The sequence below is a fragment of the Coptis chinensis genome, chromosome 4 (assembly GCF_015680905.1).
Source record: "Coptis chinensis isolate HL-2020 chromosome 4, ASM1568090v1, whole genome shotgun sequence".
In the NCBI taxonomy this organism is placed as follows: Eukaryota; Viridiplantae; Streptophyta; class Magnoliopsida; order Ranunculales; family Ranunculaceae; genus Coptis; species Coptis chinensis.
In genome coordinates, this window is record NC_141459.1 from 90,713,069 (window position 1) to 90,729,554 (window position 16,486).

The window sequence follows — 16,486 nt, forward strand, 5'->3', positions numbered from 1 at the left end:
CATCTCAAGTGCGCTTTTCCCTTTCCACCAAGACCTCTTTGGCGAAAACACAATAAGAATCTCTCGTGGTAACTTCACTTCAAGAAACACGAATCATACCGTAAGCCCTTGTGGGGTTGCTGCAGATGCCTTGGCGCTTTTGGCTTCTCAACCACAATGGCTTGTGTAGTTAGAACCATCCCCGCCACGTAAGCCGCATTCTCGCAAAGCACACCTTGTCACCTTTGTTGGGTCAATTACCCCGCACTAAATTAAGTTCTCGTGACTTATCCGGCATTGCATTATATCCAATCTCCCATTCTCCTCGCTTTTATTTTCTCAACAACTACCTCTCCTTCAACGCCGCATTGTGGGCTATTAAAGATGCAGGAGCTACAAGTGCCTTTTGCACAATGTCCGCACCCAGCCGCTCATCAAAGATCATCAAATTTTTCCTTAATTGCGAACAAACATTGATAGGTGAACCAATGCAAAGACCACCACCGTGAACGATCCCTTCCTCTATGGCAGCAAAAGTTGCATTCTTTGCATCCTCAATCCGAGCTTACGATCCTCAAGCTCGGTTTCTGAGCAAAGACCCACCTTTATAACTGCAACTCCACCTCGACAACTTGGCAATTCTCTTGGCCAGCTTCTTAATCATACACGTAATCTGCCTCGACAACTCCCTTTTATCCGAGCTATTCTAGCGTGGATCTCATCTTTTGACGCAGCATCTGCAATTATTGTGGTTGAATCCTTGCTGATGGTCACCTTTCTCGCAATTCCAAGCTGCTCAACTTCAGTATTTTCTATCATCAAGCCCAGATCACTGGCTTGGAACTCAGCTCCTGTTAGAATGGCAATATCTTGAAGAAGAGCCTTTCGCCTCTCACCAAAACCTGGTGCTTTTATTGCAGCTACATTGATGATACCTCGAAGCTTGTTCACAACAAGGGTAGCCAAAGCCTCCCCAGTGACATCTTCAGCAATAATAAGTAGTGGAGATCGCAATTGGGTTGTCTTCTCCAACAAAGGAATTATATCTTTTATCGATGAAATCTTTTGATCTGTCACCAAAACCTTTGCATTTTCAAACTCAGCAATCAACTTCTCTGGATTTGTCACAAATTGTGGGGAGATATACCCTCCGGCCAATCTCCATTCCTTCTTCGACATCAACCGTTGTCGATGATGAAGACTCAATAGACAAAACACCATCAGCCCCAACCTTATCGATAGCATCGGCAATCATGATACCAATATCCTCATCATTTCCAAAGAGATAGTGGCAAAGAGCTTTTACGTCATCACGACCTTCGATGGACCTTGCTTTCTTCTCTAGCTCTGCCACTAGACCCTGTATAGTCTTTATCAATTCCTTTCTTAATCGAGACGGGATTTGCACCAGATGTAACACTCAACAACCCTAATTTAATGATTTCTCGTGCAAGAACAGATGCTGTCGTTGTCCCATCACCAGCAGAGTCATTTGTTTTACTTGCAACCTTTTGTCGAAGGAGTAGTTGTGTTACATACAATGCTAAATAAAACTACCAATAATACATATAGCATACACGTTGAACACAATAACTAAATTTTAAAGTTCGATCATCACAGACAAGCCAAACACCAAGCAAAAAATCATTATTATGCTCATAATCGCTATGCCTCATCGCTCATCCTACTATAGTGAGAAAAACACTAACATTAGTTCAGAAAATATATAGTGTTCAGTGATCATCGCTTGCTTTCATGATCATAAACTATAATGAGTAGAAAAGTTAAAAAGGGCAACACACAAGAGCAGGACTGCAGGAGCAAAGTTGGTATATATCCGAGATGCCCAACAAGCACTTCCCGTAAAAATGTGAATCGTTATGATGACAAGTGCTCACCCTAAATAGAGGGTGACAAATTACAACCCGTAAGATGGAAAATACAAATGTTACAAAAGTCTCTCTCCCCACACAGAAATTTAACTCCATCAAAGTAAGTACATAAAATTGGAATTCCAGGAACTTTTCAATAATTCCAAATTGTAAAACTCATTAAATATTAGTTTTAATCTCAATTCCTCAACAAAACAAAGAAAAAAGTCCCGAATTATAATTTCAGTTACTATTCATAGTAAAATCTCGAATGCACCTATATGTTTTTTCTCTTAATCCTATATCTCAAAAAAAACACTCAGCTCTTAAACCAAGCACTGCAAAACAAGCATTTTCTTCAACTTTTAAATGTGAAAAGAGCCATTTCTACTTTCGATAGAATATTAATGATGGCTAATGATTTCAAGTTTCAAATAGCTAGAGAGCATAATCACCGTAAGATGGTTTTCTGCTCATAAAAACGGCGGTGGTATCTTTGATGAAATCATTTGTCCAAAGCAGAAACACTATATAATTTCTACAAATTTGATTACACACATCAATGCCTCCTGCATAAAACTAAAAAAAAATCAAAAGAAAGGAGAAGGGCCAAAATATATGCTAATAACAACCACTAGCGATGTGAAACAAAATAATTATGTGTAATGCTTTTGGGAAAAGGGGAAATATAGGAGAGAAGATTTTAACAAGACAACTAGAAAAATCGAGGGTGATTTTAGACATAACAAATCATGATGCCAACAAACGAAAGCATCTAAAGAAAGAATATCCTACCTCCCTTTATGAGAGCCGCACAAAGATTTTCCATAGATCTCGCAAGTTCAATTGCCGAAAGCAATTGTTACCCGGCCATTCACCACTTTTGGGCTACCATATTCATCCAACACCACATTCCTTCCTTCAAAATATACAAGAAAGATAGCAAAACAAGAATTTTGAGACCAATGAATGGTATTACTAAAAGAAGTCAGATATCCAGATAGAACTTAGTGGACATAGGCAAACCAAACTAAAACATTTTCTATAAGGTCCCCGTTTCATTATATACCTCTTAAGCATATATCTATCACAAAACATGAACAATCGATATAAATGATATACCTCTAGGACCAAGGGTAACACCAACGGCATCAACAAGCTTATCAATTCCAAAACAAGAGTCATTCCTTGAAGCCCCACCAAAAGCAATTTCCTTAGCATTTGCACGCATAACAAACCCGGTTGCTTTTCTCGCAAAGAAATGGTCTACAATTGAGCTCTCGCCTCCGATTTGTCCTATTACTAAGGCTTCCCCGAGTTGGGAATTGAGGATGGATGAAGTGGTGAGGGCATTAGCGCATTTATCTTCTCTTCTTTTTTTTAACAAAAGCAAATCAAGTTGAGGCAGATCTACCCGTAACCTCCTCGATCCAATTTGTTTTAACAAGGAATGAATAGTCGATGGAAAAACTGCAAATCAGTTTATAAAGGTTAGGCACTAACTTATTTATACATGAATTTTCAAAAATCTGACTAGTTTTGAACACTATATAATCTCCTAGCTTAATCTAAGATAATTTTAGTACCTTTAAAACCCATAAGAGTTGTTAAACCGCCGTGGAGTTGAAATGGGTAGTGGAACTTGAATTGTTTCCGAAGTCGCTTGGTGCGAGAGGTGAAGAGGGCAAAATACACGGATAGTGGAGAGCTGCAGATAGCTGGATTAAAAATACACGAAGAGATATATAGTGGAGATCGAAATTTATAGTTGGGATTAAAAAATAAACGTAAGAGATAGCAGAGAGCTTAGATACTTGGGATTAGAATGGCAGCTTGCCATTATCGCGAGTTCGTGAATGATATTCCCCGGCCGAGATAGAGAGTAATCAGAGCGGAGTTCAATTTTTTGGACTTCTATTTTTTTTGGGATTTCGCTTTCTTTAATTTATTCCGAGATATTTGGTATAATAGCTATTATATCATTTTAGTGCCGAGATATTTGGTATAATAGCTATTATATCATTTTAGTGCCTAGATATTTGGTTTAATATCAATTATATCGGTTCAATGTGAGATAAATTAAATTTCCTATTATATCGGTTTTAGAATGGTGAGATAAATGAAATTTCCTATTATATCCGCTCCACAATGGTGAGATAAATGAAATTTTCTATTATATCAGCCTTCCTATCCACCGCTGGTAAAATCCATATATTTTATCTCTGTTAAGTAAGAGGCTTAACAGATTTATACTCGAAAGTTAGTACCTTAATTACAGGACATATTATCTCATTTACAGGACATATTATCTCTTTATCATAACCGGTGATAAGGCTAATTTTAGAACAGAGATAAAACCCTTTTTTTTAGTAGTGTCGCTGCCTAGAAACTTGAAAAAAAAATTGAGGTTGCCTAATTAAGGAACGCTAGCACAACAACCTCCCTCAATTCTCTCAGTGACTGACACGCTTTGAATATTCACACGCTATCCTAGCTTCCCCCGCCGAAAGTTAGTAAATGTACCGTGAAGACGTGCTTTCAACTCCTCCTTCCTAAATTCTAAAACCTCCAAATCATTATTCATTCCTTATGAACCTTAAATTAAAATTTATATTTGTATGAGACTACGGTCCGGTAAACATAAGGAATTAGAACTTACATATCATCGCCGAAAATACAAGAAACAACCGCTTATGTTATCTCCTAGGCATAGTTCCTCCTCCTCCGTGAATCAACCTCGCCAAACATCTCCGCTTCCATTATCTCCTTTAATTATGGTTGAAGAAAATTCACAAATGAGAAACCCCTTTCGATTTCTATATCGCCTTTACAGAAGGACCGCTTCACGCATTAAACTCGATGCGATTGTAGGTGATTTTCAGATTCCGCCAAACATTTTCGGTTTGTTACCTGCTTACCATGGGTTGACCATGAAAACCGTGACAATCATCTTCGTCGGATGCAACAAGTAGTCACCACTTTCCGCCATCCGACCGTTACCAACGAACAAGTCTTGCTTAGGTTGTTTCCCTTCACTTTAGCTGATAAAGCTTCAATTTGGCTCGCCGGACAAGCGCCGCAATCCATTGACACATGGGCCAAACTTGTTCAAGCATTCATGATAAAGTTCTATACTCAGAAGAAAACTACAGAAATGCTTCAAAAGATTCAATTCTTTCGCCAGCACCCCCAGGAATCCTTTTCGGAAGTGTGGAGCAGATTTACTGATCTACTTCTCGAATGTCCCCATCATCAACTCGACACCGCGGTATTAGTCCGTTCATTCTTTAATGGTCTCTCTGACCATCAAAAGGAAACATTAGATATCATGAACGGCGGTTGTTTTATGGACAAGGGCGCTACTGAAGCATACACTTTTCTTGAGAAACAGGCCTCACGAAGCACCCGGCCCATTGGGGAAACACTGATTCTTCTAGATCTTCTAAAGATACTCCTACCAAAGTTACGTCTATGTTTGAGGTCAAACCCGATCCGGAATTAAAAACTTTAATCGAGTCCCTAAACAAAAAGGTTGATGCTCTTTCGGTACAAGTAAATGAACAAAAACCCAAACAGGTCATGGCCGCCAACGCTTCCCCATGCCCTCTTTGTTTAAGTCCTGAGCACGCCGATTCTTATTGTCCTTTGGTATACGAGTGTCCTCCCCAACCTTCTGAAGAGGCTTGTGCTTTCAACATCCCTAATGCACCTTGGCGACAACATCCGAATTTAGCTTGGGCACCCCCGCCCAACAACAAGCTCCTTCGTGTGGCAACAACGCTCTGTCATCACCACCCGCTAACTACAATTCCTATCGTCAGGAAATCCTCCACAATTTCAGCAAGGGCAAAGTAATTTTCCCAATAACGCAAATATGGGATACCAAAACAACCGCAAGCTTGTTCCCGCCAACCAAGGATATAGCTACCAAAATCAACCCGTGAATAATAACCGTGGAACTAGTTCCCCGCCGCCCCTTGGTACAATCCACAACCGATAAAACGGCTGAAACTTTCCTGACATACATGAATCAACATAATCAAATCCTAGCTTCTATCCAATAGTCTCTTCAGCTGTTAGCTCAGGATAAAAGTCAAAAGGGCGTGTTCCCTGGCCAAGCAGTTCCAAACCCTAAGCCTACAAACACTGCCTTTGAACTCAACAATGCACCAGGACCTAGTAATCCAAGCCAGGGTGAGGTAAATGCCATTACCACTCTTCGTTCTGGCCGAACCATCGACAATAATATACGTATGCCAGACGAGGAATCGACGGAAGCCACGACTAACGTCCTTCCAACTCCTACCTCGCAACCTATAACGGACGAAGTTGTACCTTCAAAATCTATACCCACGTCCCTAGGAAAAGATACCACTCGATCCTTATATGCGATTCCGTCCAAAAGCTCCGCTCCCTGCCCGCTTGGTAAAAAGAACAAACATGACGAACATTTTGATGAGATCCGTGAAACCTTCAAAAATTTGACCATAAACTTACCTTTCCTAGATGCGCTTAAAAGCATTTGCCCAAGCATGCCAAGTTTTGAAGGACATGTGCACCACCAAACGACGCATTTAATGTACCTCAACAAGCATTCCTCATCGAAAGCGCTTCCTCAATTGCCACTACCAATGGTGTGGTAAAGCATAAGGACCCGTGTCGACCAACCGTATTTATGCAAGTTAGGCGACAAGTATACCGCTATCGCACTTTTAGACCTAGGTGCCGTTGTTAACCTACTTCCCTACTACTTATTTAAGCAGTTAGGTCTTCATGAATTGAAACCTACCAATATGACTCTGCAACTCGCGGATCGCCCATCAAGTACCCAAAAGGCATAGTAGAGAACGTTATAGTAAAGGTCCAAGATTTTTACTACCCAGCTTGATTTTGTCATTCTAGATACCGGCGTAGCCTCGTGACTCCATCCCTATCATCTTGGGACGCCCTTTCCTTGCAACCGCCAACGCCTCATAAATTGTCGGACGGTTCAATGACATTGTCTTTTCGAACCTTTTCTCATTTAACTCAACGTGTTCAAATTAATGAAACAGTTTCCGATCCTATAATGGAGGGCTTAGATTAGCTTTGTTGATAGTCCGAACATGATTATTTCACAAACTCTTTTCCCCGCATTTTAGATACACCAATTTCTTTCTTTTGATAATCCGGAGTTTGATGATGACTTCGTACATAAGGGATGTCCATGCATTATTAGAGTCGGCACTCACTATTTGACCCTAATGCTTCGGTAAACTAATTCGAAGGACCGATTCGCTTTTTCCATTGAAGAGATGATCCCTCACGAATCCTTGATCCCTAATCCTCCAACTCCGGATTTAAAACCTCTACCCCTGATTTGAAGTACGCATATCTCGATCCCGATGGTAGTCACCCTATAATAATTTCTGCTCACTTGACTACGCATCGAAGAGACACGCTTGATTCATGTCATTCGTGAACACCGCCCGCTTATCGGATGGTCCTTAGATGATATCAAGGGAATAGACTCTAGCATATGCACGATCGTGATACATCTTGATGACGGCACAAAGACATCACGAGAACCACAACGCGCTTTAATCCCGCAATGAAGGAAGTAGTCGAGAGGAAAGTTCTACGCTTTACTTGATACGGTATCATATACCCTATCTCGATAGTGACCGGGTTAGTCCCGCCCCACGTTGTTCCCAAAAAAGTCCAGCATTCAAGTTGTGCAAAATGAAAAGGGTGAGTGCATCTCCACTCGCATTCCTTTAAAATGGAGAATTTGCATCGACTATCGCAAACTTAATGCCGAACCCGTGAAAGATCACTTCCCTCCCCATTCATTGACCAGATGCTAGAACGCTTAGCGGTCATGCTTACTACTATTTTCTTGATGGCTATTCCGATACTTCCAAATTGTCATCGATCCCTACCATCAAGAAAATACAACTTTCACATGTCCCTTTGAACCTTTGCATACGCATCGAATGCCTTTTGGTCTTTGTAATGCTCCAGGCACTTTCCAACGTTGCATGCTTCACATTTTTAGTGATATGGTGGAACGTTATATGGAAGTCTTCATGGACGACTTTTCCATTTATGGAAATTCCTTTAACGACTGTTTATCCAACCTTTCCAAAGTTTTAACGTGTTGCGAAGAGAAAAATCTGGTACTCAATTGGGAGAAGTGTCATTTCATGGTTACCAAAGGACTTGTTCTAGGTCATATTGTTTCAAAAGATGGGATAGAGGTTGATAAAGCTAAAATTGTTAAAATTTCTTCGCCACCCTTCCCACGCATTCGGATATCCGCGGCTTTTTAGGCCACGCCGGTTTTACAGAGATTCATTCAGGATTTTTCTAAAGTTGCTCGACCCTTTAACCAATCTCCTCGCTTAAGGATGCAGTATTCGACTTCAATTTCAATTGCAAACAAGCTTTTGATACTCTAAAACCGGTCCGACTACCGCCCTATCATTCAACCCCCGATTGGTCTCAACCATTCGAATCGATGTGTGACGCTTAGCGACTTTGCTATTGGTGCCGCGGTAGGCCAACGATGTGACGACAAACCCGTTGTCATTTACTACGCTTAGTAAAACTTTTAACGACGCCAACGTATTATACCCACAACCGAAAAGAGTTCCTAGTCGTTGTCTATGCCTTGGATAAGTTTCACTCTACCTAGTTGGAACATCGACCATCGTGATATACCTACCATGCCGCAATTTGGTACTTACCGCGAAAAGGACGAAAACAACGATTGTTCCACTGATCCTTCTCTTACAAGAATTCACCCCGAAATCAAAGACAAGAAAGAAACCGAAAATGTCGAGTTTCACCATTTATCAAGGTTGGTTGGTGACATCGATAGTGATTCTCGGTTATCAATGATTCCTTCCCGCATCTAATACTTGTACTCTATTTTCTCATCTCCATGGTACGCGGATATCGTTAACTACCTAGTTACCGAGGAAGTCCCTCCTTTTGGTCAAGTCCCGATCATAAAAAGTTCTTATCCACCGTAAAATATTATTTCGATGAACCCTACCTCTTTAAGTATTGTTCCGACCAACTCATTCGTCACCGATTCCGTGATCGGGAACACACCGACGATATCCTTTTGCCATGAACAATCTTTATGCGAGGTCATTTCAAAGGGAAAGCAAACGCGCCAAGGTGTTACAATGTGGTTTTACTGGGCTACCCTTTTTCGCGATGCACACCTAACATTGCGTAGCTTGCATTCGTTGTCAACACCTAGGTCGAATTACCAAACGAAATATGATGCCCCTAAATCTTATCTTGATTGTGGAAATTTTTGATGTTTGGGGCATTGATTTTATGGGACCCTTCCCTATTTCTCAAGGTTTTCTATACATTTTAGTCGCTGTAGACTATGTGTCCAAATGGATTGAGGCACTCGCATGTCGCTCAAATGACCATAAGACTGTCATGAGATTTGTAAAAGAAAACATTTTCTCGCTTTGGTGTTCCCAAAGCTATCATCGATGATGGGGTACACATTTTTGTAACAAAATTTTTTAGGTTTTAATGAAGAAATATGGAGTTACTCACAAGGTTGCTACTCCATACCACCCACAAACGAAAGTGGCCAAGTGGAAGTCTCCAACAGAGATAAAGTCTATTCGAGAAAAAACTGCCAACCCATCAAGAAAGGATCGATCTCTCGCTTTTTATCGGATGCCTTGTGGGCATACCGAACATCATTTAAGACACCTATAGGGATGTCTCCTTACCGCATTGTTTTGGAAAACCTTGTCATCCGCCAAATAACTTGAGCACCGTGCCTTGTGGGCCATCAAAAGCCTCAATTACAATATCATCGAGGCAAAGCGAAGCTTAAAACTGCAATTAAATGAGCCGGAGGAGATTCGAGTGATGCTTATGATCTCTCAAAATCCTACAAAGCTAATATGAAAAGAGCGCACGACAAGAACATTTTACGTAAGGATTTCAAAATTGGCCAAAAGTTTTATTGTACAACTCCAGTTACACACATCTTTCCCCGTAAATTGAAAACACGATGGTCCGGTCCTTTCATTATGTCACCTGTGAAACATTATGGGGCAATCTCTTTGCTTAATCCAAAAGATAACAAATAATTTCAAGTCAATGGACAACGCCTAAAACATTACCACAATTACGCCACCGGATGTTGAACGACTCTTCTTCGTAAATCCAGTTTAATCGACTAGATGTTTCATTTGGCGCACTCAATCTTGTTTCTATAGAGGGTACGCCATTTTGGTAGCCGGGCCATCTTCTATCTTATGATCTCCAAAGTTCTTTGAAGTGTGTGGTTGCAAGCCGAACCTTAGTCCACGAAAAACTCTTTTGCGTAACCGAGTATAAATGTCTTCTTCAGAACACGAGCAAACGTGGCTTTTCGTAAACGATGGGTACCTAAAATTTCACCTCCTTCCTTCTCTTCCCTTTTCTACTCTCTACCTCGCTGAACTTCAGCTAATCATTTGGTGTAAGTCTCACTCATCACGAAATAGGAAATGGTCGTAGTTCTTTTGCTCGTCGAAACGACGTCTTGCGCCGAAGGATGGGCTGGTGTATGCATTGCCAACACCCTTCGCTTCCAGGCCCGACTTCCTATCCGATACTAGCCAGCTTTAAGGTATACTTTTGTCTAACACCACCGCCAAGCAGATAATCTTCGCCGCCGCGCGCCGCTTTCTCCCACAGTGTTGGATTCGTCTTGAGGATCTGACGTTAAAAGACTCACCTTGTAAATATGTTTATTTTGTTACCTTTTCCCTTTGCATTAAGTTTTGCACAAGGGATTCGTGTCAAACCTCAGATGTTGCATACTTGGAACACAAACGGGCAATGGATTCCACCAGACCAACCCTAGAATTGGTTACTTTGAGTCCCTTGGGGCGGTTTGAGGATAGCCGTATGTAAAAAGGGCAATTTTATTAGACCGTAGCGCGCACGGTCCAGGATGGTACCGTCCTGCCCCTAACCCCATAATACATAGAGGTGAAGCCACAGTCTGGCTGGATTGGGTTCGCTCCAGAGCCGACATGACAATTGTCTATGATTTAAGATGGTGACTCCCCTAGACATCTAGTGTTTTTCACGTATATCTCCCTTGTATGTAAATAAAACCTTTACACTTTCCTTCTCTTAAAAAAAAAAAAAAATGTGACTTTCAAGAATGACTCACACAATTGGATAGAATTTTTCATGCCGATCGTTTTGATATCTCATTCGTCCAATTCGGAGTCCAAACGAGTCGTGGGTACGCATTTAGATTTTTAGGTTTAAATCAGGCTTTAGGCTTGATTTGGGCTTCGAGAAAATTTTAGGCCCAACCAAAATATCGATTTCTCGGTCCATTTAAACCCAAACAACCCGATAACACGCGTCACAAATCCACGATTCGTCTTCCTAAAAAACCGGATCTTGCCCCTTCTCGAATCAGTCTCGCACGAGACAGGCCCACACTAAAACCAGGTCTCGCGCGAGACCCTCACAGCTCCGAACAAGAATCCCTTCCGTCAGATCATCCCAATTCTCCCCCTCATCAGTAATCAATATCCATCCTCTCTATACAACTAGAAATGGCCGGAAACAGGCAGATTTGTGTTGAAATTTTTTTTGGGAATTTGTTCGAAAACGGGATGTTTGCACCATTCTTTGATCATGAAATTCACTCTAGAGGATGGGAGAGTTTGTTATATGCCAATGGAGGGCTTTATTCCAAGGATTTGGTGATGAAATTCTACGACAATGGAAGCTTTAATGGCGACCATTTGTGGGTCACCGTCGAGGGTGTGCGCCACGAAGTCACACCGGTGTTGCTCTCCCGATCACGGCATTCCAATCGGGTCGACCACGCATCGACCTCCAGCGGTCCGCGGTACCCACGGACTTACGACCTAATGCTGCTCGACACGCTTTATCGAGGGAGAGTACAACATCGATGGAAAATGCGCCAGATTTTCGGTCGCGACGGAACCAGCTAGCAAAGACTCAATGGCTGGACCAACGCCATTGGCACCTCGAAGCCTTCCGACATCAACAAGACCTTCCTCCACCTTCTCTCGATTCTCCCGAGTGAAAAGGGTAACTTCGCATCGCTACCTTTCTTTTGATATTATCACACATGCCACTCTTAGGTCAGCCCCTTGCCGCTCTAGTAATGCAAGTCATGATTAATCTGGGGATTTCGCACACCCCACTACTCCCTATACCACAATATGAGAATATGCTGGTGTTTAAGAAATTCATACAAGACCCTTGGGAACCCACAACACCTAGGGCTGCCGAGCACGCTAGCGCAGGATCCTCTCACCCACCATACTTTGATGAGACTGCCATGAGTAAGATCACCTAACCCATAGAGGCCCTACGTGCAGTGAACAGTGGCCTGACAGACATGTACACTCGCCAGGTATTGACACTTCCTCCTTTTGTGTGTTTAGATGGTGTATGGATGATGTAGATAGATGATGATCGTTGACAAAAGAGAAGCGTATCAAAACCTAATTATCCCTCAATAAGTAAAAGATGAGTAGGGTATCGTTCCACTTTTAAGTGTATGTTTATATGAAGGACAGGACTGGAAAGGGGGTTTGAGGGATTAAAAACTATAATTGTAGATATTTTAGATTCTAATGCTAAACTAAACTAAACTAACTAAACTTATACTAAAACTAAGAATTGGAAATAAGGAGAGAATATGAGAGAGATAGATTCAAGAGATTCAAATCCACCAATAATTTTGATTCAATGACCTTTTGCTCCATGGTTGTTCTCACAAGTAGACTACAATTAGGCAATCGTATGAAAGTGCCGATGCCCTCTTGGACAAAACATCGTTAACAAATAACTCTACTTAAGGTTATTCCTATGTTCATGTTACTAATATCTTCTTTCCTTTTATGTGAGCTTGGGCAGCTATTCAATGAATCACCATCTAAGGCAAACACAAGGAATACTTCCCTTTACTCTAAAACACTACACAATTAGAAGAAAAGTAGAGAATAATAGTATAATATTCAATTACAATAAATAAAACTCTATTCTAGTATTATATTCAATTGCAATAAATAAAAGCATATTACTAGAAAATATTCAATTGCAATAAATAAAACCCTAAACTAGCATGATATTCAATTGTAATAAATAAAAACCTTAATCTATACTTCCATCCCCCGTGTGGGGCAATGGAACTAATAACTAAAAACATAAAGAACTAACCCGATTGAAGAACACCATAAACCGTAAGAATCATTAAACCTTAAGCACCGGCTTCATCTCCTCCCCTCGAAGGAGAAAGATTAACCTTTCATATAAAAAGGAAGAACACGAAGAACGAGAAGAAGAAGAGTCAAGAACATAAGACTAGAAAGACTAATTTATTAAGACTCACTAGTTAAAACCGATCTTTTATTATTAATCTCTCTCCTCAAGTTCGAGAGAAGAATATAAGTGAATTGGCTAATTACATGAGGCACTTAGGTCCTCTATTTATAGGGGTTACAATGAGTTCTAGAAGCATTCCAAACCGCCATTTGTTTCCTAATACAAATAGACTTTTCGTGAGTCCCACTTCGCCTTCAAAACCGAGAAGGAATTAGCTACAAGAAATCAATTCATGCGCCCGACGCATTATCCATGCGCCCCAGACTTAATCAATGCGTCTGGGCGCCGATCTATCGTCCCAGATGCAATCAATGCGTCTCGACGCCGATACATCGTCCCCAGCACGATAAGCCGATTTCTCTCTTCTCGCTTCTATCCTTCTATCCTCTTTTTATGGCTTTGATCTAAGCAACGAATCCTTTGGCCTTGGGCTTCCAAATAGACTTTAAAATAGGTCCAAGTCGCATATTTAATAGCTCCAATTCCTTGGCTTTCTCCATGATTGTCCACGGACCTCCCATGTGATCCTTAATGCTCCGAATTGCTTCGCTTTTACCCCATTTTCTCTAATATTCTACAAAACTCTTTTTCACCACCTGAGAATCTTAAAACATAATTTACAAGCACTATTAGTCCACTAAGATGGCTAAACAAGAGGCATAATCGAGGGTTAAATAGCACTTTTTAAGCACTTATCACAACTCCCAACTAGCCTTTTGCTAGTCTCTTAGCAAATAAGATAAAAAATAGATAAGTGATCAAAATCACATCCTAAAAAAAAATCCTAACTCACTTTCAAGAGGCATCGCGATTGCATTTACCATATGCAACAAGGCTTTAAACCTTTAAGTTCCCCAAAAAGGACGAAGTTATAGTCTCGCGAGGGTTTTCAGTGATATACCCACAAAATCAATCAATAGCATGTTTAAGAATGATAGTATTTTTCAGAGAGAGAAATTCCTTACCCACTTAGTGCTTACCCCAATAGACAATCTCCATTGCTAAATACATTTCTGCAAAGACTCATAGATTATGATGGGAGATAGTAAAAATTGACAAAATTCTCAATCAAGGCTTATGTGTGTACTTAGTCAATCTCCTATACTCTCCTATCCAAGAAACGGAATCCCTAGTTTACCATAGGTAGATAATCTCGACTTTCAATCCTCACTGGTCATACTTTTAGAAAAGAATCTCTCTGAAGATGGTCTACTATTTTACCTCATGTATGTGGGGAAAAGAATAATGCATACTGAACATCCCACATACTACCTTGAAAAAAACAGACTTGAATAAAATTAGTCTCATGGAAAGAATGTCAATCACATATGAAGTGTCGGGTCCCTTCACTTTAGCATCCTCTCACCTATTCTAGACTTCGCACCATACCGTAATGATAAGTCATGGGTTGTAACTTGGCTTGGGTATTGGTTTATGAAGGAAAGGTAAAAAGGATTCTAAGGTTGTTTCAAAACACTAAGGTTTTGCTTCTTTCTTTGGAAGATTTCTTCAAATTCTGTATTGCAGAGAAAAATTCTTCCTTTATCTTAGCTTTTCCATCCATTCTCGCTTCAACTTTTTTTTTTTTTCAGTGGTATATCCTTGATTAGTACTTGGATATGCTTGTTTTTTCACTAGCTTCTTTCACTTAGAAACGTAATGATGGTCTTTATTGTATCTCTCTAGTATTTCCTTGTAATCTTCCTTTTGTGCTCTTTCTTCCTCTTTTGTGTCCCTCGTATTCTCGAAAAACATATGGGTATGGCCGATAAAGATTTTGGCTATACTCCTTTGTCCGAGTTGGGTGACGGGTAAAGGTTTTATGAAAGAAAATGGCTTATTGTAAGGCTCAAAAGGGTTTAACATGATGGTCCTACTAGGTGGGATAAAGGCCGAATGGGTTCACTACTTGACTTATCAAGATGAACTCTATTTCAATAGACTACAAGACCTAATGGCTATCTCCCCAGTTGATGTCACTTCGGATTAACCAAATTAACGAATAATGAGACTATATTACAACGACATAAAGAACTCAAAGATGTTGAGTCACTAAAACTCGGATTTTCGAAGAACTCCAAAGAATGGGTATAAAGCTCAAGTCTCACGGGCTAAGTCTAAAAATTCTACTTCCAGTTTACTAGGGGTTTAAATCTCTTCTCTAGGAGAAGTACACAAACCGACAAAGTACTATGGTGGTGCCTTGATAAAGGATTCTATCAACAAGAACTATGTCCGAGCATAATAAATAGTCTAAGCGGTAATGAAATCAATAATATCAACTATCTATCAAACTCAACACTAAGCAGGATAGAATATATATCCCGCACTCATCATTAAAATTCATTTTTCTCATGTCACCGATATAGAAACAAAAATATTTTAGTTTTTGAAAACTAATTTTCGAAATTCATTTCTCAAGTACACCTTCCCCCTACTTATGCATGCATTGACCTCAATGTATAAAAAGTAAATGAAATGGATGAGAAAAAGGTAGGATATTACCATTGATGCCTAATTTTTAGGTCTTTTACGCCGATCCCCAAGACGTAATGTATTATCAATTTGGGAGGAGGAGATCGATTTTTTTACCCAAATCGGACCAAATGTTTGGAGGTCGAGGAGGTCTCACCTTGTGGGTTGTTAAAAATACTCCTTGATATCTTTGGAAAGATTACCGGTGAAGTTGCTTCTCTACCCCTGAACTATTTCAGTCCGATGATTGTGTGATAGGCCTTGTGGTTCCTCCGCGTAGAAGATTGATGAAAATCTTTCTTTCTAACAGACAATAGTATCCGATGTGCCCTTTACCACCACGTTGATGATAATGGATGTCCGGGCCGACTACTCTCGTGGGGTGGGCGATGGGACCGTTCACATACTTCTCTCGCTCGTGACAATAATGGTGTAGAAGAGGCTTCAACAAAGGCAATTCTTCTTATCAATATGGTCCACTTTCGCTTCGAAGACTCATTTCAGTTTCTAGATTCTCGTTGTTTTTCCAAAACTTCTTTAAGCCGATTCTCTAGTAACCCATTTTTCTGGGTAGAAGTCCGTTGTTCATCTTGAAATGTAGTTCATCTTCTCAAGATATGATACTCTCTCTCTGCCAATTTTCCATTCTCGCTTCACTTAGATTCTGAATTTTCTGCGCAGAGATTCCAAGAACATGGCTAGCAACGCCTCCTCGTGGTGGGGTTCTCGTGTTCATCACAGTTTTCAGATTGAGCACTTTCAATTGT

The 16,486-nt window shown here is 40.5% G+C and overlaps 1 pseudogene; it reads right to left on the reverse strand.

Moving 5' to 3' along the window:
- Positions 1–93: 93 nt before the first annotated feature.
- LOC147505587 (ruBisCO large subunit-binding protein subunit alpha-like) overlaps positions 94–16,486 on the reverse strand; it is a 31,268-nt pseudogene continuing 14,875 nt past the window's right edge.